The sequence below is a fragment of the Podarcis filfolensis genome (genome assembly GCF_964270895.1).
Source record: "Podarcis filfolensis genome assembly, chromosome: 4".
Classification (NCBI taxonomy): domain Eukaryota; kingdom Metazoa; phylum Chordata; class Lepidosauria; order Squamata; family Lacertidae; genus Podarcis; species Podarcis filfolensis.
The window spans coordinates 76,906,110-76,933,580 of NC_139607.1; the positions used below are offsets into that span (position 1 = coordinate 76,906,110).

General features: G+C 43.3%; 1 long non-coding RNA gene across 2 annotated transcripts; it reads left to right on the plus strand.

Annotated features, from left to right (window-relative positions):
• Nucleotides 1-21,363: 21,363 nt before the first annotated feature.
• On the plus strand, nt 21,364-27,471 carry LOC310760613. 2 transcript variants are annotated; one of them, XR_014547062.1, is made up of 3 exons: nt 21,364-21,799; nt 24,869-25,163; nt 25,856-27,471. It is a non-coding gene; the product is annotated as an uncharacterized lncRNA (long non-coding RNA). The 2 variants fall into 2 exon arrangements; XR_014547063.1 differs by lacking the exon at nt 21,364-21,799 and adding an exon at nt 22,264-24,134 and having other exon boundaries at nt 25,091-25,163.

The following is a 27,471-nucleotide window of genomic DNA, read 5'->3' on the forward strand; positions in this document are numbered from 1 at the left end:
ACAACCTACCCCAGAAGGAGGATGACATTTCCCCCACCTGAGGTACTGCCTCTTCCCAACACCTGGGTTGTATATATGTGTAGATAAACCATAAATCATAAAGACACCACAGTCTCCAGACAGACGGAGCCAGTGTGGTGCAGTGGTTAAGAGCGGTAGACTCGTAATCTGGTGAACTGGGTTCGCTTCCCCGCTCCTCCACATGCAGCTGCTGGGTGACCTTGGGCCAGTCACACTTCTCTGAAGTCTTTCAGCCTCACTTGCCTCACAGAGTGTTTGTTGTGGGGAAGGGAAAGGAGATTGTTAGCCGCTTTGACACTCCTTAGGGTAGTGATAAAGTGGGACATCAAATCCAAACTCTTCTTCTTCTTCTCAGCTGTACCTCATTTTCATTTTCATTTTCAAAATGAAATACAAATCCTGGGTGAGCGCTGGAACTCTAGGAATCTCATATTGCTCAGAGATTGGGGTGGTGTGCAATGCTATGATAGTTGTGTAGTACCTTTTTGTTCGCAGGCAATGAACCTCTATGTGTCTGATCTACTAAGCACAAAGGATAGGGCAGGGTTGTTGACCTGATGCCTTACTTCTGGGTTTCCCAAAGTCATCTGCCTGGTTATCTTTGGAAAAAGGATGTGGAACCAGCTGTCTGATCCAACAGATGTCTTCTCAAGAGCTTTGTAGGAGCAATTAGAACTCCCACAGGCAATCATTACTGCTCTTGCCATCTTTCCACTGATTACAGACAAAGCTGGAAGTGTAACTCTGTAACTTCCTTTCTTCAGGGATATGCTTTACCCAACGTCTATTTATTCAGGATAATATGAAGCAGTTGAAGTAAATGGTATCCCCTTCATAAAGCAATATTGATTTTTGAATTTTAGTTTGCAGGTCCTCAGCAGACATAATTTGCACCATAATCTTTGGAGTGTAAGAGCGAAGAAAACAAACACTGAGCAAAATTTTATGGTCATTTTTATAGGCTGTTGTTGTTGTTGTTAAGAGGCAGTGTGTTCTTGTACAACTCCCGTTCATTTCTATATACAGCCCACAGACAAAAATTATTCTGTGTTCAAGCACCTTTGTGTTTGAGAACCTATTACAAGTGTATACAGTGGTCCAAATACCTCATGTTTAAAAGTCAAGGCCGACCCCATGCAGACATGCCTTCTGTTCAGGTACTTTTAAGACTCCTTATTAATTTATAGTTAGATAATGAGAGCAATTGGTAGTATGAACAGCAAGCTGTGATCTATCTTATCTTACATTATGCAATGTAATTTTTTTCATTAGCACAAAACGTAGAGGAAAGCTGCAGGTGAACTTACTGGTTGGTGACCATGAATCAACATCCATTATCTAGCAAGGAGGTAGGGGCTGGCACCCTTCCAGAAATCAGGAAGGACAATTGAGGCAATTGACTTGCTTTGTAAAGTTTTGAGTATTAAATCGTGATGCATATCAGACATAATGGGAAGCCAGATTACATCTAGAAAGGGGATACAGTATAAGAAAGACCATGACCAATAACTGCCCACTGAATCTTGTCTTGTCCTGGACAGGCAAGAGTTAACTACATTAATACTTAATGGCTCTGTTTTCTATTCCATACCTGAACTAAATATATGCAACTTCATTCAGGCTGAGTTTATACATTTTAAATTGCCTATTTCTTCAGTCTCAGCAATGCATTAGCGTGAGCTTTTTTATGCTAAAAATAATATTTACTTTTTCAAATGCTGTGTTTTTCAGACATAATTTTACATCATTCTCAAGTCTTATCTCTTTAAAACATTAGTTCATATGCAGGGCGACGGAATTGGTAGGTGCTGCCTAGAATTAGGATTTGTTCAGAAGTGAGTTTAAAAGCAAATGCATTCTCGTTGGCTTGAAATGCAGTTGTTGTATCTTTTTGCAATATTTTATTTTATGGGGATGTGTCTGCTTCCTAGAATCCATGAAGAAGAAACAGGGTGACCAGCTGCAAAGGAAGACATGACTCTTGAGCCTCTTACACTTGTATTGAAGAGATGTTCAGAAGGCCCAGTTTCTCTTATAACAGTATGGCAGGAATAGGGAATTTGTGGCCCTCCAGATGTTGTTGGACTCCAGCTCACACCATCCTTAACCATGGGCCATGCTGGCTGGGGCTGATGGGAGTTGTAGTGTAGATTGTTATCTGGAGGACCACAGGTCCCTCATCCCTGGTGTATGGGAAGCTGTAGCTGCCAAAATTCTCTCACCTATGTATCTACAAAGTAAAAAAACACTTCTATTCATCCAAGCATCTGTCCACCTCTAAGAAGGAATACTCTCTGTTTCTTTATTATCCATGTGAACAGGGTGTTGTTGGCAATGCCACTTAAATAACAAAGTCCAAAGAGAAAAGTCTGAATAGTGCCTTGCTGAGCAAAACTGAACAAAACAGTTTATAAATTGAGGAGAAAGTGTATAAATTGAACAGAGAAGGTTTGCCTTTCTCACTTCAAACCTTGTACATGGCAGGAAGAGGCCCTCAGAACCACACACACGCTACCTCAGTGAAGATCATGCCACTCTGCTTGGTTGCTAAGAAACACCTCCACCCATCCACCTTTTGGCTAGTTGGCTTTGACACTAACAAAATTACAAACTGAATGATCCCTGATGTTGCACTTCCAATGCAAGGTTCCACAAAACACCATCTCTCCAAGTACTATGAGTTTCCATGAAGCATCTCAGATTGATTCCACCTATATGGATTTTCTCTTCTCCATTTTGTCCCTTACTATCCTTTTATCCTCTTACTACCCTTGGTTGTTATAATAATAATAATAATAATAATAATAATAATAATAATAATAATAATTTATTATTTGTACCCCGCCCATCTGGCTGGGTTTCCCCAGCCACTATGGGCGGCTTCCATAGAAACCAAAAAACACTCAAATATCATACATTAAAAACTTCCCTGAACAGGGCTGCCTTAAGATGTCTTCTGAATGTCAGGTAGTTGTTTATCGTTTTGACATCTGATGGGAGGGCGTTCCACAAGGCGGGTGCCATCACTGAGAAGGCCCTCTGCCTGGTTCCCTGTAGTTTTGCTTCTCGCAGTGAGGGAACCGCCAGAAGGCCCTCAGCACCTCAGCATCCGGGCAGAACGATGGGGGTGGAGACACTCCTTCAGGTATACTGGACCGAGGCCGTTTAGGGCTTTAAAGGTCAACACCAGCACTTTGAATTATGCTCGGAAACATACTGGGAGCCAATGTAGGTCTTTCAAGACTGGTGTTATTAGTCTCAGCGGCCGCCCCCAGTCACCAGTCTAGCTGCCGCATTCTGGATTAGTTGTAGTTTCCGAGTCACCTTCAAAGGTAGCCCCACGTAGAGCGCATTGCAGTAGTCCAAGCAGGAGATAACTAGAGCATGCACCACTCTGGCGAGACAGTCCGCAGGCAGGTAAGGTCTCAGCCTGCGTACCAGGTGGAGTTGGTAGACAGCTGCCCTGGATACAGAATTGACCTGCGCCTCCATGGACAGCTGTGAGTCCAAAATGACTCCCAGGCTGTGCACCTGGTCCTTCAGGGGCACAGTTACCCTATTCAGGACCAGGGAGTCCTCCACACCACCCCGCCCCCTGTCCCCCCAAAGCAGTACTTCTGTCTTGTCAGGATTCAACTTCAATCCATTAGCCGCCATCCATCCTCCAACCGCCTCCAGGCACTCACACAGGACCTTCACCACCTTCACTGGTTCTGATTTGAAAGAGAGGTAGAGCTGGGTATCATCTGCATATTGATGGACACCCAGTCCAAACCCCCTGATGATCTCTCCCAGCGGCTTCATATAGATGTTAAAAAGCATGGGGGAGAGGACGGAACCCTGAGGCACCCCAGGGTGGTTGGTTTTGAATTGGATTTAAGCCCAACATGGACAAAGAGAATAAACCCAGATAATTAAGAATAACAGGCAATTTGAGGAGGGTGGCAGTGACTGTTATTAGGCACTGAATGCAACCAATCTTGACCATTCCTTCAGAAGTAAAAAAATTATTTATCCATCAGTGTGTGTGTTGCTATGCAGGAACGATTCTATACTAATGTGTAAAGTGAAGTGCTCAGTTTCATAATAGCCCAGTGTTGGGGGCAGTCTCCAGCTGCCAATTATAATCATGTGAAAATATATCATAACCCGGGGGGGGGGGGGGACGACACTTTTGAAGTAGCAAGGGCACTCAGTTTCAGTCACCACCTGTTAACCCTTTCCCCTTCCAAAGCTAGTTAAAAGAATCATTCCCCACTGGTGGAAAAATCAACCTCCTGGAGTTATAAATTGGCCATGCTGGTTTTGTTCTTTCCCCAGGTGTATTGCGTTTTGACGTTGCAGCTTTCATGGCAGGCATTTTTTTTCCAGCAAGAAGTGTACAGTGACTTATTAGCCTTGAAGTCTTTTCTCAGATACAGTAAGTGGTGCAACCCCATTGACTTCCATGTCTACCCTTGAGGCGAGAATTCCATTCCAGAGACTATGCGCTTGCACATTCAGCAGTCAGACGCTGTCTTTGCTACACTCCCCTGAGACATAATTTCGGGAGTCAGTCTTCATCTTGATGCCTTTAAAAAAGAAAACCAATTGTGGTTGTTGTTCAGCTCCTGACAATTGTCACCATTAATCAAGACCCCTTCCTTTCACCAACAGTGCAGTTGCTTCCTCGAAGTTGTCATTTCAGCGAGACAAAATACAAGGGGAAATGAGCACGCATTCTAGAACCAATCATTATACTATGTAGGATTATTGCTTAGACTGCTTTTATAATTATTATTATTATTATTATTATTATTATTATTATTATTTATTTGTACCCCGCCCATCTGCCTGGGTTTCCCCAGCCACTCTGGGCAGCTTCCATAGAAACCAAAAATACACTAAAATATCACACATTAAAAACTTCCCTGAACAGGGCTGCCTTAAGATGTCTTCTGAATGTCAGGTTGTTGTTTATCGCTTTGACATCTGATGAGAGGGCGTTCCACAGGGCGGGCACCACTACCGAGAAGGCCCTCTGCCTGGTTCCCTGTAGCTTTGCTTCTCGCAATGAGGGAACCACCAGAAGGCCCTCGGCGCTGGACCTCAGCGTCCGGGCAGAATGATGGGGGTGGAGACGCTCCTTCAGGTATACTGGACCGAGGCCGTTTAGGGCTTTAAAGGTCAACACCAGCACTTTGAATTGTGCTCGGAAACGTACTGGGAGCCAATGTAGGTATTTCAAGACCGGTGTTATGTAGTCTCAGCGGCCGCCCCCAGTCACCAGTCTAGCTGCCGCATTCTGGATTAGTTGTAGTTTCCGAGTCACCTTCAAAGGTAGCCCCACGTAGAGCGCATTGCAGTAGTCCAAGCGGGAGATAACTAGAGCATGCACCACTCTGGCGAGACAGTCCGCGGGCAGGTAGGGTCTCAGCTTGCGTACCAGGTGGAGTTTTATATTGATATATTTATATTGATAACCAGCTAATGTTTTGAGTTCAGCCTCCTGCTCTGTTTGTTTGGGGTGATGGAGTAGGGAGGTGGTAGAGGGTAACCTTGCAGTGTCATAATTTATTTGTTTTTTTGTCTTATTGAAACATGATGATACATAACTGGGTTAAGGCAAGGGTTGTGTCCTGGTCTAGCTCATAGAGCCTGACCTAAGGGCTCTTCTAGACAACTTGTTTACTGAGCATTCATCCTGATTTGCTTGCATAAAGTTATATTTTGCCCGTTCTTTACTAAGCATACATTCAAATTTGTTTGCAGGGAGGTTAAATATCAATGAGCATTCATCTTGATTTGCTTGCACAAAGTTTATGTGGAGGTTACATGATTCCTGCTTTTTACTGAGCATCCTTTGTTTGCTGGGAAGGCTATATATATCAATGAGCATTCATCTTGATTTGCTGGTGCAGAGGTCTTCTTGTCAATCACTTATTCTGTACTTTTTAGTGCATTTCCCCATCACCTTCCGAACTGCAAAAACTCAGGATACAGCTTCTGAGAAATGCTGGAGACACACCTCTTAACCCTGGCTTTTGACATTTGAGGATTCACCTTATTTCTATGATTGTAGGTTTGTTTAAACTGTTTTAATACTGCAGTTTAATGTTGTGACCCATATTGGGACCTGTAAAGGGAATTGGGGGTTGCTCGTGCGTAAGGGGGCTGCTGCTCTAGGCAACGTTGTCTGGCTAAACCTTTCCCTGGCTGGACAGCCCTTTCTCCGTGGCTGTGTCAGTCACTGGCAGAATCCGTCAGTGGGTGTTTCCTGAACTTCTTCCAACATAAAAGCTGCTTGACGCCAAGTCTCCGCCTAGCTTCCTTGCGTGGAAGTCTTCTGCGCAGAGTGGGCGTGGCCAGCGGAGGTCCTGGGCTCTCCCCGCTGGCCTCTGTGGAAGAGTCTTGGAGCCATGTCTCCGAAGTCCTTCCCTGCTCCCCTTTCTTCCTGGTGTCACGCCAATTTCCTTCCCCAAAGGAAGTGTTCTCTCTCTCCCTGCTGGTCCCTTCTCCTGCATCGTTGGGGAGCCTTACCTCCACTCTTGGCTCCGATGGCAGTTCCCCGACAGGACCTTTGGGTGAAGAAGGAGGAGGAGGAGGAGCATTTTCAACAGGCTGAGGCAGTCATATGACTGGGCCCTGAACTACTTAGAATAACAAATCAGCCCTTAGGCAACCAATTATCAGATTTCTTAACAGTAGTTCTTAGGCACCCAATAATTAAGGTGTCACAGATGAAATGCAACACGTATTGTGTCAGAAAGTGCAAATTTGGATCACCTTTAAATGCAAACTGGATTGAATTTCTCCCCCTTTCTTCATACACTACTGCTTCTGTGCAAATTCTGCTTGTTTTGGAGAAGCTGGGATTAGGAAAGACACTGCTGAGCTTTTTCTAGAAAACCCAGATTGCATGAGACAAACCTGCCTATAGCTCCCATGGTAAAGTTTGGTGGGGTTGGGGAGATGCCTAGAAGAGGACAGGCAAAAACGAATGCCTGTTTTAGGGAGAATCAGGGCTGGCCTGAACCCCAGGGTCATGTACCAGAAGCCCAGAAGTGGCTCAAGTACAACTACGGCCTCCTTAACAAGTTGGTAAATAGAGCTGTCAGCTGAAAAGGTTAGTGGAGCATGATGCTTCCCATGTAGCGTAAGGATGGCTGCATTTTGCCCCCGTCCTGAAGCAACTATTGCATTCACAACACTGAGGATGGAAAGATATTACTATGGCAACAAATTACTTTCATATTCAGATCAAGCAAAAAATAGATCTCCCTCCTCCTTCTCCGTAGGAAGCACACGTTCTGAAGTGCATTCAAGATTAAAGGTGATAAGCAGAAACAGCTGCAGGAACATGTTCCTCACCCCCTCGCCTTGGCTTTATTCAGATGTCTGTTTCAACTCTGAAACGCAGAACTGAATGAAAGCAGCTAGAAACAACTTCCTTCCAGGAAGCAGAAATAGGTTCGGAACAAGAAAACGGTACAAAGGGGATTCGAGACCATTTCCCGTGCCACACAGTCCACTGGTTTGCATATCCAAATGTAGTCATTGCCAATTAGGAAGCTGTCGTATACTAAGACCTTTATTCCATCTCAGCCCATATCATCTGTTCTGAGTGGCAATAAATTTCCAAGGTGGTGGAAATTTCTCAGCATCTGCTATGTCAGCTACTTTGAACCAGAGATGCCAAGGATGGAACTGTTAGAATTCCTGCTCCATGATTGCAGTCATGGGATTGTTGTCTTTTCCATGACGGTATATGTTTTGACTCCACAGAGTGGGTAGTGACGGAAACAGGATGTTTGTGTTACTGTGTTCCATGAAGTGGGACTATTGTCCTTTGTTCTTTTTCTCTTTGCTGTCTGATGCTAGAGAGAGAGGGAGCCATGTTGCAGTGCTCCGTGTGTTTATATGTAAATAAAGTAGATTAGCCAACATGCTGAGTTGCTGAGGTCTGTCACGCGCATGATGCGCAAACTTTGTGGATCCCTAAGTGTGCTGGTGTCAGTTGGCATCAGTCACTGTGATGTTTGGGCTGAAGAAAGCTTTAGAAGCTCCCAGACGATTGACCAGGAGGGAGAGAACATGCCAGTCGGGCATGTGTCTCTGCCAGGGTCCTACTCAAGTGTAGGCTGAACTCCTAACATGAACCAGGGGCCTTCTGCGTGCAAAGCATGGGCTCTACCACTGGATTACTTATTTTGCGAAAGGGTATAGCTCAGTGGTGGTGCATCTCCAGGAAGGAGTCGGAGAGACCGTTATCTGAAACCTGGGTCAGCTAATACCAAACAATGTAGACAAATACTGAGCTAGGGAGACCAGTGTGCAGAGCAAATAGAAGACAGTTTCCTTTATTTTCCTCTATTTCCTATATTTCCCCCACTTAGGAATCTAGCATTTTGGAATGCTTTTCTTTGGCTTTCTTGATCCCACAGGGCAAAAGAGATCTATTCTGTGCTGCTTGTGTCTGGATGTGGAGAAGGGAACACAGTTCACAGTTAGCTTTGGAGAGGAATTGATTGCATGGCAAGACCCCAAACCCTCCCCCATTGTTGGAATAAAGACACTAGACACCAGTATTTAAGGTTAATGGACTAAAAAACGACCACAACTGTATTGGTTACAGAATGTGAGTGGTATTGGCTTAGGCATTGGAACCAAAACAACTGTATCCGACCATATCTCAGAAGGGTTAACCACCAGTAGGGGGAGCCCTGTTGATGCACGTCAACGACCAATAGGGGTCGTCCCATGGCCCTGGCCCCCATCTGGGCTTCGGACAGAGGACACACAAACCCAGATTCCTTTAACGGAATACCCTTGAAATAGGAGGGGTAGGTGATGGCTGCTACCTCACCTCACCTCCAACCGAATACTCCAATGCCTAACCGCCAAACCTTACAAAGTTGTGATGATTTGCCACGAGGGAGGCAAAAAACCAAGTGGCTGATGCCAATTTGCCAAGTGGAAAAAATTCCTACCAGGCCCCTTCAACAGGCTACCAACCGAGGTCCATAGAAAGGTCAAAGGATTAAGGGAGAGAGGGAGGGAGAACTGTGTGAACGGAAACCCAAACGGAAAACCCAAAAAGGGGTGAGTTCCCAGCCGCGGGTGGCTTAAATGGAGCCCGCCACTTTCCCCTGGCCGACCTGATTGGTTGGCCTAAGAAATGACGCATCCGGGGACTCCCTATGACGTGGGGGCTAGCCACGCCCCCAGCGCACAGGCTCGTGACCAGCCCGCAACTCCATTTCCCTGGGGAAGGGAAATGACTTTATCAAACCAGCTCTGGTAGGGAAATAGGAGTCTCATAACAACTCTTGTCAAGTCTAATAATAGCTGTGGATAAACCTATTCATTTCTCTAATCCTTTAAAAAAATTATCCCAGTAACCTTCACAACATTAATTGGCACTAAATGCCATGAGTTAATCATGCATTGTGTTAATTATAGTTTTTAATCTATAGAGAAGATAAACTGTTCTAGGAAACGTCTAACTTTCCCTCCTCCTGAATTTCCCCCTGGATTTACTGGTTCCGAATTACCTTCTCCAGGTCATGGAGCAGTGCCAAGGCAGTTGTTTTCTGCTGTTCTTTCTGCCCGGATATTTATTTTTAAAAGCATTTGTAAAGATTATGATAAATGCATAGTTTGCTGTTGCTGTGGCTTCGAGCTCCTTTTGGCAGCCTCACCCAAATTGGTGCCATCCAGATGTTTAGAACTACAAAGTGTGGCCTTATGGGGATTGTAGTCCAGAACATCTGGATGGCAGCAAGTTGGGGAAGGCTGCCTTACATTAGCATTCATTTACATATGTATTTAAAATATTATCCTGTTTTTTCTGGCAAGAATTTAAAGCTCTAATAAGCATCACTGGGGGGGACAGGGACCGGTCCCTATCAAAGCAACATTAAATAAATCTAACAGCAATCTCAACTTCCTTCAAATGTGTTCTAAAAGAGACAGATCTTGATGAGGCAAAAACTGAAGATGAAGCTAGCTGGGCTTCCTGGGGGAGAATATTATACAACTGAAAAAGTCCTGTGCGTTCTTCTCACCTACCAAAACTCAGTCAGTGGGTTAGCCTTACGTAAAACATCAGAAGCTGAACAGAGTGCATGGGAGGGAACATGCAAGAGAAGGTATTCTTTTGGCATCCATGCCCAAAGCTGTTCAGAATTCTAAATGTCAGAATCTGCAACTTGAACTGAATCCAGAATCAAATGCAAAGCCCCTGTATGTCTGTTAAGACTGAAATTGTATGCTTTGTGCAACCAACTCCAGACAAAAATCTGGCACTGTGGACCAAGGCATTTCAAGATGTTTTTCAAAGCCCCATGTAGAGTGCTGCAATAGTCTAGCATGGCAACTGCTAAAACATGAATTGCAGTTTAAAGAAGCAATGCTCATGATCGTGTGCATGATCACACCAGCATTTATTTTAGTTAATGGAAAGAGTCTGACTTGTTCTTTTATGCGTTTGTTCACATTCTAAGTCAGAGATGGGATACCTGTGTCCTTCCAGACGAAAGGAAAAGTGAGATGTCTCTGTTCTTTCCTCCCAGATCTTCTATATTGAACAAGCTTAACTCCAGCATGATTTTCATTGTTGTTGTTTAGTCGTGTCCAACTCTTCGTGACCCCATGGACCAGAGCACGCCAGGCACTCCTATCTTCCACTGCCTCCCGCAGTTTGGTCAAACTCATGCTGGTAGCTTCGACAACACTGTCCAACCATCTCGTCCTCTGTCATCCCCTTCTCCTTGTGCCCTCCATCTTTCCCAACATCAGGGTCTTTTCCAGGGAGTCTTCTCTTCTCATGAGGTGGCCAAAGTATTGGAGCTTCACGATCTGTCCTTCCAGCGAGCACTCAGGGCTGATTTCCTTCAGAATGGAGAGGTTTGATCTTCTTGCAGTCCATGGGACTCTCAAGAGTCTCCTCCAGCACCATAATTCAAAAGCATCAATTCTTCGGCGATCAGCCTTCTTTATGGTCCAGCTCTCACTTCCATACATCACTACATGATTTTCATTAGCTTATCACTAAAGGGGGGGGGGGAATGGGAATGTTAAATCCTGGAAGGCTGGTCACTATGGTCCATGAGAATTAAAGCTATTCATTGTTTTCAAAATGAGAACAACTTATGTCTCTTTAGCACTGTTCTTAAAGGTTCACAGTTAAATACTCCTCTGTAATTTATTCCAGTCTTAGGGCTAAATGGGACTCCAGATTTGTGGCTTTTTTCAAAGAGGGACAGAAGAGTTCCATGGTCTGCATGAATGATCTGAAGATACGATATCGTCAGATGAAAGCATCCAGAGTCTGCATAGTCAGTCATGCAGATGCAAAAGGTTTTCTTGTCAAACCTTGTTTATTCTCATTGTGCATGCATGAGCCAGAAACAGCTTGCCCACCATCCTCTGCACAAAGGGCCCCCGTATTTCACTGGTCTTTCAGGGGCGATTGTACGGGCAGGTGAAACTGTGCATTTCAGCTTCATTTGCAAGACAGAATTTGAGACAAGTAGTTTTCCTTGGATGGCAATGTGAAGCAAGATGCTAGATGAGGCGGACCTCTGGTGTCCTCCACAGAGCTTTTGCAATATTCTCCTTCCATTCTCATGAAGCCCAGAGAGCCAGCAGCTAGAATTGCACAGACAGGTGATCCAATGATGGAACTGCTTTATGGCTCTATGGAAGGGAGCAACGCTGTAGTTGTGAGTTCATCCCTCCCCTGGCTCAGTGTCTTTATTCATTTTTAAAGCAGGAGCTGCAATTCACTGAGAATCAATGAGAAAGGGGCAAGGAACTGAAACAATGTGTGAGGCTGCGTTCCTAACCCCACGTACTTATTCCCAAGTACCATTGAATTCGGGGCTCCTCCAGGCAACCTATTTATTGAGCATTTGTCCTGATTTGCTTGTCCAAATCTTACACAGAGCTTAGACAGCATCTAGTCTTTGTGGAGCGCTTGTAATGATTTGTTTGTGAAGACGTTATGCAACAAGGAGTATTCATCCTGATTTGCTTGTGGGGTGTTTGTATGTGTTCCCATTAATCATTTGTTCATTCCATATAGTTCAATGCATTTCACTTTTCTAACCTCAAAAAAGTCCCTTTCTTTTTTGAAGTGGGTTTGTTGCACTAGGAAGACAGAACACTTAAATCCACTTTAACTGCACAAACTTAAATTTCCCAGTATGCATTTAGAATTATATAACTGTAGAGCTGGAAGGGACCTTGAGGGTCACCTAGTCCAACCCCCCTCAAAAACATCTGAATTTGGATGTGTCCTCAGGTGGACTTACTTCTGAGTAGACATGGTTAAGATTGCGCTATAAATGACCCCTGACCCCAAACATCAGAGTAAAAGTCCAGTAAATTTATTATAACTGTTACATGCTATGTAACAACTTCCTTTCACCCCTCATTCAAGTGATCTGCAGAAATATATTGAAAATGGGGCCAGAGATTCCAGCGTTACCCCAGGCTTCCACCACCCCTGTAAGACTGGATAATTTGACTTTCAATAGGTAGGGAGGTTTCTGTTTGCAAAAGAACTTTTTACCTCATCCCGTTTTCATTTTCATGTTTGAAAACCCCTCCTGTCCAAACACATTTGTGTCGCTTCAAAGCTATTCAGTTCTCTCTCTTCCCCCCACCCCAGCTTCCTTTTTGTCTCCAAAATCCTCTGGTTTCCTTGCCCACACTGCCATTTAATCCCATTGGCGGTCACAAACCATGTGTTTGTGTGTTTTAATGTCATCATGATGACACCACAGCTGCTCAAGAACAAAATAATGTGGCGGAGCCAAAGAGGATGGGGAAAGAAGCAGTAGCCATGGGAACAAAAAAGGAGGCCAAACAGAATCAAGACAGTCTTTGACAGCATAAGTATTTTACCCATCATTTCTGAAGCTGCCTTAATCATGCTGCTTTCTCCTTATAACATCAGAAAAGATTTGGCTAAGTGCCGCTATTATACACCAACCGTTACAACATCTCCAACTTTATTTGTGATTATTGGACTGTGTGATTTATAGCCGAGGCGACCGCTATTCCCCCATTTGTCTGTGAACGTCATACATTAAAGAGCCCAGAAGAGTCAAGATTCTATTAGGCATCTCATCAAACTCTCAGTCAAATAAAATGGATTGATGCATGTAAAATGAACTAAAGGCTCTTAATAATCAAACCAGCTTCCTTCTCCCAGGAGCACATGGGTTTTTCAATAAAGGTCTCTACTCTGAGAAGCGTTTCAAAATGTTTGTGTGTTGCTTTGACGTCTGACCCCTGGAACCAAGCTGGCATTTGTTGGGTTGTTCTTCCCCGCCACAATCTATATCTGCATCTATTTTTTATATTAAAAAAAAATAATAACTCATTGATTTTGGCTTATTTTCTACCCACACTGAAATAATTTTCTAACACATTTTTTATAGTGAGAAAGACATTCACCTGTTATTGGGATCCCTTGGGCCTGAGACAGAAGGTGCCCCCCTCCCCCGCAATGAGTTAAAGAGGGACCACGACTAAGTATGCTTCTCTTTTCAGCTCTGGCAGGTTTTTCTTTTTGACTAGAGACAACAGTGGAACAAATTTAATAAGTAAAAACCATGGGAAACAAAACTTCACTGAAGAAGGGGTGTACAACAGTGTCGATCTGGGTTTCTCAGACTGGGTTTTTCCGATCGTAAATTCAGTTTTCCAAATTTCTATATCAGTTTGTGATTTTCTTTTTAACGCCTCAACCTTGAGTTTCCAGATGGTGTTGGACTACATCCCCCATTAGCCCCAGTCATCTTAGCCAGTGGTCAGGGATGATGGGAGTTGTAGTCCAACAGCATCTGAGACCTAAGTTCCAAAGGACTGATCTAGATGTGTGCTGAACTCCTACAAGTGCCTTGGAGTTCATTTCAATGCCTAAAGTAGCTGATCACGGGAGATGCAGATAACTTAAGTCCTAACTTAAGCGCCTTCACTGTATCATCGTCAACTAATGTACATAGGCCACCTTATAACCACTTCGGGGTAACCTTTGCAGTGAAAATATTCCACCTCTAACAGGGCTAGCCCCACTCTCAAATGGTAGTCTCTCTCACACACTTTAAATCTTATTTTTGTGAAAAGCCAGAAGCTCGCCATAAAAATGAAAGCAGAGATTCTCAGGATGCAGAATGCTGTGCTCGTTCAATATAAATGTCTATGTGAGTATAGTATAATTGTAGAAGGATGGAATGCTGAGAATTATAAATATTTGGGGGGGGGGGACACGGGCCAGGTAAAGATTTTTTTCTGGACATCTGCTGAGCTCATACATATAAACTCAATAACAAACCTTAAAGCAAGCTGTGATTTTGACCAGAAACTTTTTTGTAAAAGCAAATTGAAATAAAAGTGTCTTTTCTTCCCCAAATTGGTTGAAATCTATAGGGAAGTGGGGCAGGGGGGAGCCAAATGTACTGGTGGTAAGAGAACAATGTACTCTAAATCCAGGAGCTAATAGTATGTGAACTGCATGTTAGAGAGAGTAGTTGGGTTTGGTTTCCCCACTTAGGCACTCAGCATAAGTATTCAGAGTGAGCAGAGCAGAGATAGTGTGGACTGGAAAAGGTAAGTGGCTTTGGGAGAGACTGGGGGGTCGGATAAAGAGTTCCAAAAGGCCCCAAAGCCTGAGATTTGTCACCTCTGGTCAAGATCATTAATTACATTTGCTAGATCACAACCCAGAAATCTACCCTGTATTTATAAATTGCTGGATGCCTTGGGAGACAAGGCATCTTGCGCCTTCTCCCTGTCACCTGTAGCTCTTCCTAACCAGCACAGAGCATTGTCCTAAATGACTGGGAGACAGGGCCGTCTTACCCATAGGTGCTAGGGGTGCCGGGCACCTGGGTGCCGGGCTCTCAGGGGTGCCAGGCCAAGAGTCCGTGGCCCGAGAGTCGAGTCCGGGGAAGAGCCCACCCATTGGTCGGAGTGCTGTGGTGGGTTTTTCTGCTGCGGGTGGCTCTGCGCCGCAAGTTTGGAGGAGACCGAGCCAGCGAGACGCTGAGGCAGCCAGCCGGCTCTGCCCTCCTGCGCGCCTGGGACTGGGCAACCTGGGGGAGGGACCGGCGGATCTTTGCACCCCAGCTGGAAGAGAGAGGAACAAGGAGAAGCCTTGGCTGCCTAATTTCCTGATGTGTGGGTGGAAGGGGTTTCTGGTTTGCAACCTAGCAACCTGTCCCTAGTTCCAGGAAAGGCTGAAGGAGATGGTATTGAAGAGACACGAGGGGTAACATTTGGTTGCAAATGGACAGCGTGCCAGCATTGGCTGTAGGATCTGTGCAATGGGGAGTGCAATGTATCCGTCTGTGAATTATTACCATATGTAAGATTATTTTTTTCCAGGTCATTTTTGTCAACATGATGTCAACATGTATTTCTGCAGGGCTAACAGAATGTAAGAGTGGAAGCTGTAGAGGATGACATCAGTGAGAAATAAAAAGTGCATGTTAGATCTCATGGTTTGTTTATGCACTAGTGTTCAGTCATCTCCATGGCTGGGATTTTGATCCTGTTCCTTGTGTAGCTTTCAAATCAACCCCTCCCCCCAAAAATTTAATTACCCAATTAAAAAAAAGAATGCTGTAGATTTCTATCAGATCTGAAGGTTCCCTGGAAGTGGCAGGATTAAGAGAGTCAAATGCTTGTTCCCTTTCCTTCCCCATCTATAGTTTTGATAAACTTATCTATGGAATATATTACAGATCCAAAAATGTTGGTACTCTCCCTGCTCCAAGTATAGGGAAGACCTCTTTGAATTGCTCCCTTGATTTCCCATCATACTGGAAAGTAATTATAATTGCTTCTTCCTTTTTCTTTAATTTGTATTTTTTTTTCTCATGTAGGAAAACAGGAAGCTATTTTCTCACATGGTATTTGGCATTTTTCTTTTATGCTTTTACAATTTTCATATTTCTCCCCACTCCACTTGTATATAAAACAGTGCGTTCTCAGGGTCGGGTTTTGTTTGTTTCTTTCGTTTAAAAAACAACACCTGTTTCTCTACCTTACAAAACATATTTCTCTTTCATTCAGGTTAGCTGGCAGGATTGCATTTGTAGTAAGAAAATGAGTTTTCCCCATGTTGATCTCCCTAAGAAAGGAAGAAAGAAAATTCAGACGAAACAGCTTAAGAACATTTTTTAGAACCTTGTTGTCTCCTTGCCTAGGACTGCTTTCAGCAGACAAGTTGTTATTACTTCTTTTCAAGCAAAGCAATTCCAAAGATTTGAAAAGATGTTTGCAGTTTCTTCCAAAGCCCAATTCCCCTTTCTACACTCCAATATAAGCTTTCTTTTTTAAAATGGCTCCCAGTAGGGCATTTGCTCTCTCTTTCAACCAGGATGTATCCAAAGGCATTTCTCACCAGGTTCCTGGAACTGAGTTTGGTTATGAAGAGCAATAAATATTTCTTTCCCTTTTGGAAGTCCCAAGACACTGAAAAATCTCCCAAGCATGAAGTTATTCCTGCTAATGTGAATAGCCAAACGCTGAGAGAACCCTGCAGCTCACATGGGCAAAGAGAAGAGGGCATGCGTAAATACTTGCAGAAGCTGTTCCCACTGCAGCCTACAGAAAAGCAACAGTCATTTCTCTCTAATTACACAAGCCCTAAAGGTGTCTTCCTTGTCGTGTATTAACAATATAAGGAGGCATTCATTGTATATTCAGACCAACATTCCAAGTAATGTAGTGCTATCAGTTCTGACTGGCACCAAATGTCAAAAGCAGCTGTTCCAAGGGCTGGTTCAGAGGCCATGCAAAGCCATAGTTTAGCATGAACGCGCACTGCAGCAAGCCTCTGGCTTATGTACTCACCACTCTGTCTCTGTTGTCACCACGAGGAGTCTGGAAAACTTTCTGTCCCAATTTCCTTTACCCACACAGCTTATTTTGTCACCCAAACCGGATAAACTGTGGCTAATATTAACTAGCATTTGTTTGAAGCAAGCCAGCTCGAAACCATGACTTGGGAAGCTGAATTGTTTAAACAAAATTGTAGTTAATGTTAACCTCAGTTTGGATGACACACTAAACTGTGGGTAATGGAAAGTGGAAAAGAAAAAATAGAAGTAAATAATAAAATAATAATAAAAATAAGGCTGAAGCTCGCCTAAGTTCACTCCATCACATTAAATTATGACTTAACTTGATATCAAAATGCAGCCAAAGCATTTTACTTACTGCAGCGCCCCCTAGGCTCAGTGTGCGTGAAGCACTCGCACTGCCCTAAATCTGCCTCTGCTTGTGATAGCCATGATAACAGCGTGCATTTATCTGACGATTTTTCCTACAAGCATGTAACAATCTGTTACCTGGTTACTAAGGCTTGGCCATCTGCTTCGTGCCATTAAGCAAACCGACTGCTACTCAGTGACTGAACAAGTAGTTTCCTCTGGCATTTTACATTGTAAAACAATGCATGCATGGTTTTGAAGTGAGGGAAGCAAGAAAATTATGTATTGAAAAACCTGGAACTTGAAAGCAAAGGCACTGAAATGTAGGCATGTCAGTGTAGGAGCAGCTGGGCGTACACAAACTAGAACTGAACAGGGAGAGCAAACCATCTCTCGTATATTGTGGGGGTTTGGAGAGGATATTTTCTGACAGCTTTCAAGGGCACCATAAGAAGTAATGGCAAGCAGACTGCTTTCCACAGGGACCAAGCTGGCAACCCCTGCATTCAGGAGCATACGGACACAACTATATTCTTTCTACGTTCTTCAGCTTGTTTTAAATTGTTCTATAGGATTTTAATGTAACCCTGGGATTTTACGGAGAACTGTAGCTTCTGGGATAGCTCAGTGGGTACAGCATGAGCCTCAGGGTTGTGGTTTGAGCCCCACAAAAGATTGGGCAAAAGATTCCTGTATTGCAGGGACTAGATGACTCTTGTGGTCCCTTCCAGTTATATGATTCTGATAAATCTTTTCAGAAAAAAATCAAGAATAGTAGAATCAAAAGCAAACAAATCACATGTGAAACTGTGCATTAAAAATAAAGGGTGATGATAAAACATACACACATACTTATAAAACCTGAAAGACATACAATTTTTTTATTTTAAAAAATCATAATAGCAAACATGGTGTAGCTTTCTTTGATATCTCTAAGCATCCATGCTTGGGGTTGGTCTTCTGCAGGCTGCTTTGTATCTCAAGCCACAGAAGGGAGGTGAAAAAAGTTTTCAACTACATCTCACATAATCCTTGACTATTGCCTGGTTGGGCTGATGAGAATTTTGGTCCAAAACATCTGGTTTTGGACCAAAACCAGGCCTGGGAAGGTTGCTATACATGCTTACCTAAGAGCAAATCTCCTGAAATGCCACAGGGTCCCAGTGTTGCTTTAAGCCAGAAATCTAGAAGCCTGTGCTCTTCTAGATACTTGTAGGACTCTTAACTCTCATCAGCCCGAGTCAGTATGGCCAGTGGTTAGCAATGATGAGTTTGAGAGTCCAACAATCTCAGACAGGCACAGGCCCCCCCATCTGTCCTTTAAAGGTAAAGGGACCCCTGATCATTAGGTCCAGTCGTGACCCACTCTGGGGTTGCGGCGCTCATCTCGCTTTATTGGCCGAGGGAGCCGGCGTACAGCTTCTGGGTCGTGGCCAGAATGACTAAGCTGCTTCTGGTGAACCAGAGCAGCACACGGAAAGGCCATTTACCTTCCCGCCGGAGCAGTACCTATTTATCTACTTGCACTTTTATGTGCTTTTGAACTGCTAGGTTGGCAGGAGCTGGGACCGAGCAACAGGAGCTCACCCCGTTGCGGGGATTTGAACCGCCGACCTTCTGATCGGCAAGTCCTAGGTTTAACCCACAGTGCCACCCGTGTCCTTTAAGCGATCATAAATGGTACATGAAGTCTAGTGGATATTTTGAAATGTAATACTAATTATTTCCTTGGTACTTCAGTGCAAATATTCAGCATCTACCTTGGAGCAACCTGGAGAGGTTAGAATTTGTGAGCCAGCGATTTGATGGTTCGTTTAATCTTTTCTCATACATATATTTTCAGTGGCTTTAATTTTACTTTTTGGACTTCTTTTATTACGACAAAATGTAAAATTTAATATTTCACCTAAAGTATGCAAATAACTTGTTTTAAAAAATGGGACAAAGCCAGCGACACCTTCCCATTTGGTCTTCTTGAAAACGGCTGAATGACACAAAGTGAATCTTACATTATCTGCCTACTCTAAATAATCCCTTTTAGTAGGATTAGTCAGAGTATTAAATTAACAGAAGAAGCAATTAATTATACTCTTTTGAAACCAAGAGCAGCCACAGTATTTGAAATGCTTTCCCCCCCTCTCCTTCTTTGTGTCTCGTATCAGAAATCGCACTATGCATGTTTGCAGATGTGGTAAATTCTTCTTGAATTGTGTTTTAAGGGAAAGCGCTGGGAATGAATGATGAACAGGGCAAAATTAATTTCATTTTGCTCTCAGATCTACTAGGGTAAGTATTAACCTCACATCTTAAAAGAAAATAAAGCCTTAATTTAATTTATCACTGTGAACATGCAAAGCGAGGTCCTGCTGCCACAGCACAGATGTGCCAAGTTCAACTTATGTGGAGAACCAGTCCCCTTTGGCTAAATCCTGCTGAATGTGTGTCATTAGTTGGGTTGCAGGATAATTCAAACTGTTAAAGGATTAGAAACACAAGTCAGCGCTCAGTTTCTCAATGTACAACCATATATATTGACGAGTTGAGTAGGGACATGGCAGCCTGTCTCATATCAAGCCAGACCACTGGGTCATCAACTCAGTATCTCCTGTATTGACTAGAAATAGCTCTCCAAAATGTCAGGCACAGGTTTTGCTCAGTCCTAGCGGGAGATGCTGAGAACTGAATGTAACGAAGATGCTCTACTACTGACTTACAACTTAGCAACCCCGTCATACATTATATTAATTGTCTTAGTCTCCTGGGTAAACCTTTTTACACATGAAAATAACAGTATTTTTAAAAACCATCTTCTAGAAACAGTCTGCTTTCAATTAATAATAATAATAATAATAATTTATAATCCGCCCATCTGGCTGGGTTTCTCGAGCCACTCTGGGCGGCTTCCAACAGAATATTAAAATACAATAATCTATTAAACATTTAAAACTTCCCTAAAGAACTTCCCTAAAGCCTTCAGATGTCTTCTAAAAATCTGGTAGTTGTTTTTCTCTTTGACATCTGATGGGAGGGTGTTCCACAGGGCAGGCGCCACTACCTAGAAGGCCCTCTGCCTGGTTCCCTGTAACCTCACTTCTCGCAATGAGGGAACCACCAGAAGGCTCTCTGAGCTGGATCTCAGTGTCTGGACTGAACGATGGGGGTGGAGACGCTCCTTCAGGTATACTGGGCCAAGGCCGTTTAGGGCTTTAAAGGTCAGCACTAACACCTTGAATTGTTGTCGGAAACGTACTGGGAGCCAATGAAGATCCTTTAGGACTGGTGTTATATGGTCTCGGCAGCCACTCCCAGTCACCAGTCTAGCTGCCACATTCTGGATTAGTTGTAGTTTCTGGGTCACCTTCAAAGGTAGCCCCACGTAGAGCGCATTGCAGTAGTCCAAGCGAGAGATAACTAGAGCATGCACCACTCTGGCAAGACAGTCTGCGGGCAGGTAGGGTCTCAGCCTGCGTACCAGATGCAGCTGGTAAACAGCTGCCCTGGATACAGAACTGACCTGTGCCTCCATGGACAGCTGTGAGTCCAGAATGACTCCCAGGCTGTGCACTATGTCATACAAATTGGATTTCCTCCAAAAAAAAAAGCTATTATTTTAAAAACCACACCTAGCACAACCCAGGAGCCTTCCACGTGCGCTGTGTCAGGAATATTTGGGCATCGCACGGCAGGACAGAGTTTCAAACAAAGATGTGCTCTCCCATGCCCACATTCCCAGCATGTTCACACTCCTGTCTCAGTGACGTCTACGCTGGCTTGGTCTTGTCCACAGAATAGAAAATGGCAGGATGCCCAAGGACACGCTTCAGGCCCATTGGCAGACCAGCTCTGTGTTCTAAAGATGTCTGCAAACATGACGTGAAGGCTGGCAACATCAGACCTGCCATGTGGGAATCCCTTGCAGACGACCGCAGTGCCTGGAGACAGATAACTAGGTTGTGCATCCATAGCAGTGACTGGGAGGAGCACAGAGAGAAGAAATGCCATGGTGCATCTGCAGCAGCACAACCGGACACCTTCATCTGCCCCAGCTGCAACAAAACATGTCTCTCCCATATTGGTCTCTGTAACCTTCTGTAACCTCTGTAACAGTTTGACTTCACACACACCCTCAAGGTGAACTCCTCCATTGTCTCCCGAGACAGACAGATGTCAACAACATATATGCCATTTCCACCTGCTTCTTCTAGTCCTGACATTTCAGTATATTACCTGCAGCCCTTTAAATTTAACGTATGAACAATATTAAACGGTGTGGTTAAACATTTAGAAGTTTTATTAGCTGACCATACCTCTTTAAATACCTAATGGTAAAATTTCTAATTAAAATGACCATAATGTTTCAATGTCAGGCTCTTAGCGTCTGCTCCAGGGCCTGAGTGCATCTGGAATTGATGGCTGTTTCATTACAACAACATGCAGGCCGGGTAGCTGAATAAACAGATGCTGTTTCTTTTCAGACTGCATTTTCTACTCTCACGCTGCTATAGAGGCACAGAATATAAGAGTCACTTCAGGCAGGGATGTTTCCTCAATTCAAGCTTCATTTTGAGGTATTTTTACCTATAGCAAAGACCAGGGATCTGTATTTGTTAAGATGGCTCCTGTCCAATTTGGATGTGCAGCTCTACAGCAAGATTATGTAAGTCTAGGTCTGGCCCCATGCTTTCTGATGCCTGAGGCAAATAAATAACAATAAAACTAATTCTATTGCTTATACGCCACCCATCTGGCTGGGTTTCCTCAGCCACTCTGGGCGACTTCCAGTAAAATATAAAAATAAAACGTCAGACATTAAAAACTTAACAAGGACAAGATCCCTTGCCTCCAATTTCATGTAAAGAATCTGACTGGAATGGAAGTTGAATTTTCCACTTGAATCTAATGTCAATACTGGCACTGGGACAGCATCTTTTACCACACCTGAGGGCAGCAGGCTATCTTAGGGGGAACAGGGAAGGCTCTGTGGCACACAGTTCTGTCCTCCAACAAGTTGCTGCTGCTCAGCCATTGCTGCTCCCCTCAGCATCCGTCATCTGAGGTGGTCACCTCACTCTACCTAATGGCAGGACCGGCCCTGTAAGTGACTTTCAAACACATAACAAACCCTGCTCCTTCTCCAAGTTCAAAGCGTGTACTTTACCCCCATTTCTCTCTCTCAAAGATCTTACCATCCAAATAACCACAATCTATTTAAAAAGCCAGGTAGGAAAAACCCTGAGTAGCATGCCTCAGCGTTTGTAATATAAGCAGGAAATATTTTAGTTGGATGGGGAGCACTCAGGAAATGAATAATACTAAGTCAGAAAACAGGAGGCTAAAAAGTACAAAAAGGGGGCAATTAAAATGAAAAACCAACTAAGATGTGCTTCAGGGGACTTTAAATTTTCCCTTGGCTTTCTGTATCTTTGTGAAATCTCCACTGAGTTTGCCATTCCTGTCAAGCATGAATGGACAATAACTCAAGAATGTGGCAGTGTAGCATTTTGCCGGTGTTTCTTTTAAACTCTAGTAATATCCAAGGAAGACAAGAGCAATCCCAAGGCACCTGCACGAACATGAAAACTTCATTCTCCATTTCCTGCAGAGAAGTGCTTTAACCATTTTTGTTCTAAGGCTTTAAAAAAATGGCTATTTCTTTCTGTATGTATTGATGGGGATAGAAGGTTGTTAGGAAAGAGCTCTATTTCAACTTGGTGTCTGGCAGTTCTCTGTGATGAAAAATGAGGTCAGGTAAACACTCTCTGCTGCAATCATGAATTATATCCACAGATGCTGTGGGCTGCCGACTGCCCTCATCCAGTTTCTGAGCAAACAGCCTTTGAAAGCCACAGGCTGAAGTGACTTGGGTTCTATATCCACTCCAAAAGCATTACCTTCATGGCTCCGTATGCATCTCAGAAACAGATTAGAAAGACACTTCTGAGAGCAGGATTACTGTGTGCCTTGTTCAAAGAGTCACCTTCCTTTGGCTGGACAAGTCTAATTGAACAAAGCAAGGGCAATGTCTCCTCAAGTGAGTTTGAAGAATAAAGCTGTCTCAAGGATATGCCCAATAATGTGTGCATAATCCCATCTTTACAATCCCCACATGTCATTCCAGGTATCTAACATCAATTAAAATTACAATCTCACAATAAAACCACAACACTGGCATGCTAGCTTAAGATAATCCTCAAACCATAACAGTATCTGTCCAGCAAGGGCGGGGGGGCGGGAAGCCTGCTGGAATAGAAAGGTTTCCACTAGCTGGCAGAAAACAGCAAGAAACAGATGAAACTCCCTGAAGAAGATATTCCACAACCTGGGTGCCACAACTAAGAAGGCTCTCTCTCGATTCACTGCCAAACAATGCACAGAGTAGGGTTTATTCAGATCTGAGGCAATGTGCAGACTAGAACAGGAGAAGGCAGTCCTTTATTTATGCTGGACTGAAGCCATTTATAATCACTATACTTAATTGCAGCAAGAAACAAATTGGTAGCTAGAGCAAGTATTGCAGGCTGGTGTAATGTAGCCTTATGGGCAAGCACCCAGAAACAACCTTGATCCAGATAGATCTTATTGAAGTAATCCAACCTTGCTTTAATTCAGACGTGTTATCATGGCCAGGTCTGACCTCCTCAGGAAGTATGCAAATGGCACGCCAATCTGAACTGAACAAAGGCCTTCCTAAGCCTCTGCCTCCATCACCTGAGCATGAAGGTACAAGGCTGACTCCAGGATTGAGACCCTTTCCCCCTCTTTTACATGGAGTCTTGCATTGCAGTTAGCCCAGAACCACAGAATTTGAAGGGACAGAATCACAGAAGTGTAGAGTAGAAGGTATCACAAATGTTGCAGTCAAAGACCTTTTCAGGCTCATGAACACTTGGCAACAAAACCCAGGTATTTGCAAAGGAGTTAAGCTTTTGTTGCAAAGGGCCTTGCATTGATCTAGACTGCCAACTAACAGTCATAAACAGCAGTCTGCCTGTAACAGAGATTACAACTTTGCACTATTTGCCCAAAACTACTGTAACACCAGCAGGACATTTTTGAAATGTTATCCTGTATAAAATGGCATCATAGAATTCTTCAGCTCCTTAGGCTAAGATACAAATAGATAATAATTAGGATAACTAGGTTCCATTTCTTCCCCTTCATTAAATGCCCACAAGGTAACAGCTAGGTAATTTCAGTTTAAAACTTTTTGCATCACCTTTCATTCACCAATCAAAATTATTCCAGAAAATGGCCTTGAGTGCTGATAACTGCACGAGGAGCATTAAATCGGTTTCTGCAAATTTGCCTGTAGGCTGACAGTGAATTAACCACCATTCTCAAATGTTTGCCAGTACTGGTTTTACTTCCCAAACTTCTCATCTACCATTAAGAATACCAATAAATTTAAATTATGGGAGAGACACTGTGGGTCATTCGCTCTTTTCTTCCATGTGCATTATTCATAACATGCAATGGGGAATCCAATTCTGGGATATGATTTGGAATTAAGTAGTCTTTGAAATGTAAATAACATTCATGAGTACATTCTGCCTGCCCCAAGAATGTGCCCTCATCAAAAACTTAAAAGCATTTTATTTTTCTCCACTGAGTTGCAATTTTCTTCCCTCCACTTTCAGGCAGAAAATCGTCAGAAGTAAGCTTTCTGCCTCCCGCCTACAGATAGCTCTCAGCTGGTGTTAGTTTACACAGATTGCAACTCTTAACTTTCCATATCTGTAACTCATGGCCAGTATTGCAAGAACCTATTCAAATTTGCTTCCAAACTGATCAGCGCTCGGTGCCTTTTATGTTTAGCCTTTCATTTTCTTGTTTTCTTTTATTACTCGATCTCCCAACAGGTCAACTTTGAGCCGAGACACACCGAGTTTCTTCGTAGGACTGTGGATGGAATCCCAGCAACGGGGAAGGAGTGTGAGTCCTTTCCCTCAGCACCACTTCCCCAATTCAAACCCTCACCTCAAATGCTTATTAGGCACAAACGTGCAGACATAATATTGGTGCTGGGAAAGTTGCTTTTTCCAATTCATTTCACTTTTAGCTTGTACACCGCCTTTCTATATTACTATACACAAGGCGGTTTACAAGCTGAAGAAACAACAAATAAGACAGCAAAGATCACACAGCAATGTGTGGTCCAATCCAAAAAAAAAATCATAATAAAAGGATAACTTAAAAATAAACAAATTATATCAAATAAAGCAATATTCAACAATCCATTGGAACATGATAGTAAACAATAAAATCAAATAATAAAGAATTACAGAACTACAATCAGTAGAAATAATGGCAAGTCACAATGCATAAAATACCACAAAACATGTGCCTTCTAAGAGCATCAAATTGAGAAACAAAAACACACAACTGATAAAATTATTTTCTAAAAAAAATCCCTGACCTCCTTTTCTCTCTTCCCATCTACTTCTGCTGTTTCCAAAGTCATTCATTCATTCATTCATTCATTCCTTCATTCATTCAACCTTTATTGGCATAATTGTTCTCAAAGTCATGGTCTGGGGAAAGGCTTCTATAGCTGGACGGTGGGGCAAGGCAGGTGGGAAAATCTACTGCCTGATGACCAGCACGAAGTCTCTCTCCCCTCACAGTTCTTCCTCTGGAAACAGAATTTCCCCCTTTGCTGCCAGAAACTGCTCCAGGGAAAGGAATCAGCACAGAGGTCAAGGGTCAGCTTCTTCACCCCACACTCTTCAATCCAAATCCAGCCTGTTTTAACAAACTATGTCAGGAGTTACATGCTATGGCAGGAGATGAGTAATTGGAAGTGCACTTCGGATTCATTTTTAAATTTTGTATTTGTCATCTGTTGTATTCTGCACATACTGGAATGGCCCAGTTAAGATCTCTACACAATGGCCTATGGCTTTGCCATTAATAAATTGACTTGCTTCCAAAATGACTCATGATTTCCCAAGCTCCTGCCAGGCAGATCCAATAAATCTGTCTTAGCTGCAATGGCACAAAATAGCCATGCCTAAAAGCAGCATCCTAAAACCCTGTCAAGGAAGAGGCAGCTTCTCTGAGCCCTCTCCTGCCAGGTAAACGGACTCAGTAGCTTTTCATTTCCGAGAAAGACACTGAACCTAATTGGAAAGCTATTCGCACTGTTGTACTGGCTTTCCAGAGCCTCTAGCAGGTGAAAGGCCGCCCAGAACTGAAATAATGTAATTCCTATCCCCACTAGTGTCACATAAGTACAGCGCGAAGTGAAAAAGAAATGAAAGCCTGATGGCTGCTACTCCTGCAGTCCTCCTGGGAATGGTGCAAACAACAATGCAAAGGCTACCAGGTTGTTTCCTGCTACTGTTAACTCGAAACTCCATAAAAATATGCAGCTACATGCTTGGGAAAACATATGCCTGCGTGGCACTAATATCACGGATTTCAAAACAGTATGTCAATTGTAAATTTCTATTTCCTCAAGTCACGTTCTAGTTTCATGGTGTTGAGGGAATGGGGTTGGAATGCCTTACTTCAATTATGGCAGCTTTGTAGCAGGTATGAAGCAATTACCTTGCAAAATTCTCGGTCTGTGAAGTTTACAGCATAAACCACGGTTTATAGTGCAAACCACGGTTTACAGATCAAGAATACTGCTCTGCCAAATGAGGACTCCCCATTCTCTCATAAACTATAGTTCTGTGTTACATCTGCATTGAGGCAAATATCGCTGTGGTTAGAGCTGATCAGAATTGCCTGAAAACATGGTTTGCAAATTCATTTTAAAACATGGATTCAAAAAAAACCTAGTTAGCTCCAACCATATTTGGTACCAATGCAGATGTCATGTTAAGTGATAGTTGGAACACCACATGAAAAGGCGGGGGGGGGGGAGGTTTCCTGTGGAAGAAAAAGTGGGAGAATAAAGCACATTATGACCTAAAAGGACCATTCAGACATGTACACCTTCCCCAAGTTTAATTTTGGTCAATATAAAAACAAAGTGGTACAGTTTGAAGACACCCATTATGAAACCACTCCAGAATAATCTGCTAAAAGATTAAAGCACAATATGCTACCAGTTTACAACACATGTAACTGGTTGGAAGATTAAATAGAACCCCAAATTATCACTTATCTGGTTGTGCACACCTTATTTTTTTCTCCAGCTAGGAATGAAATAAGCTGCAATAAAATTCATGGAAGGGTTTTGGACAAAGCCTTCTCGGTGGTGGCACCTGTCCTGTGGAACGCCCTCCCATCA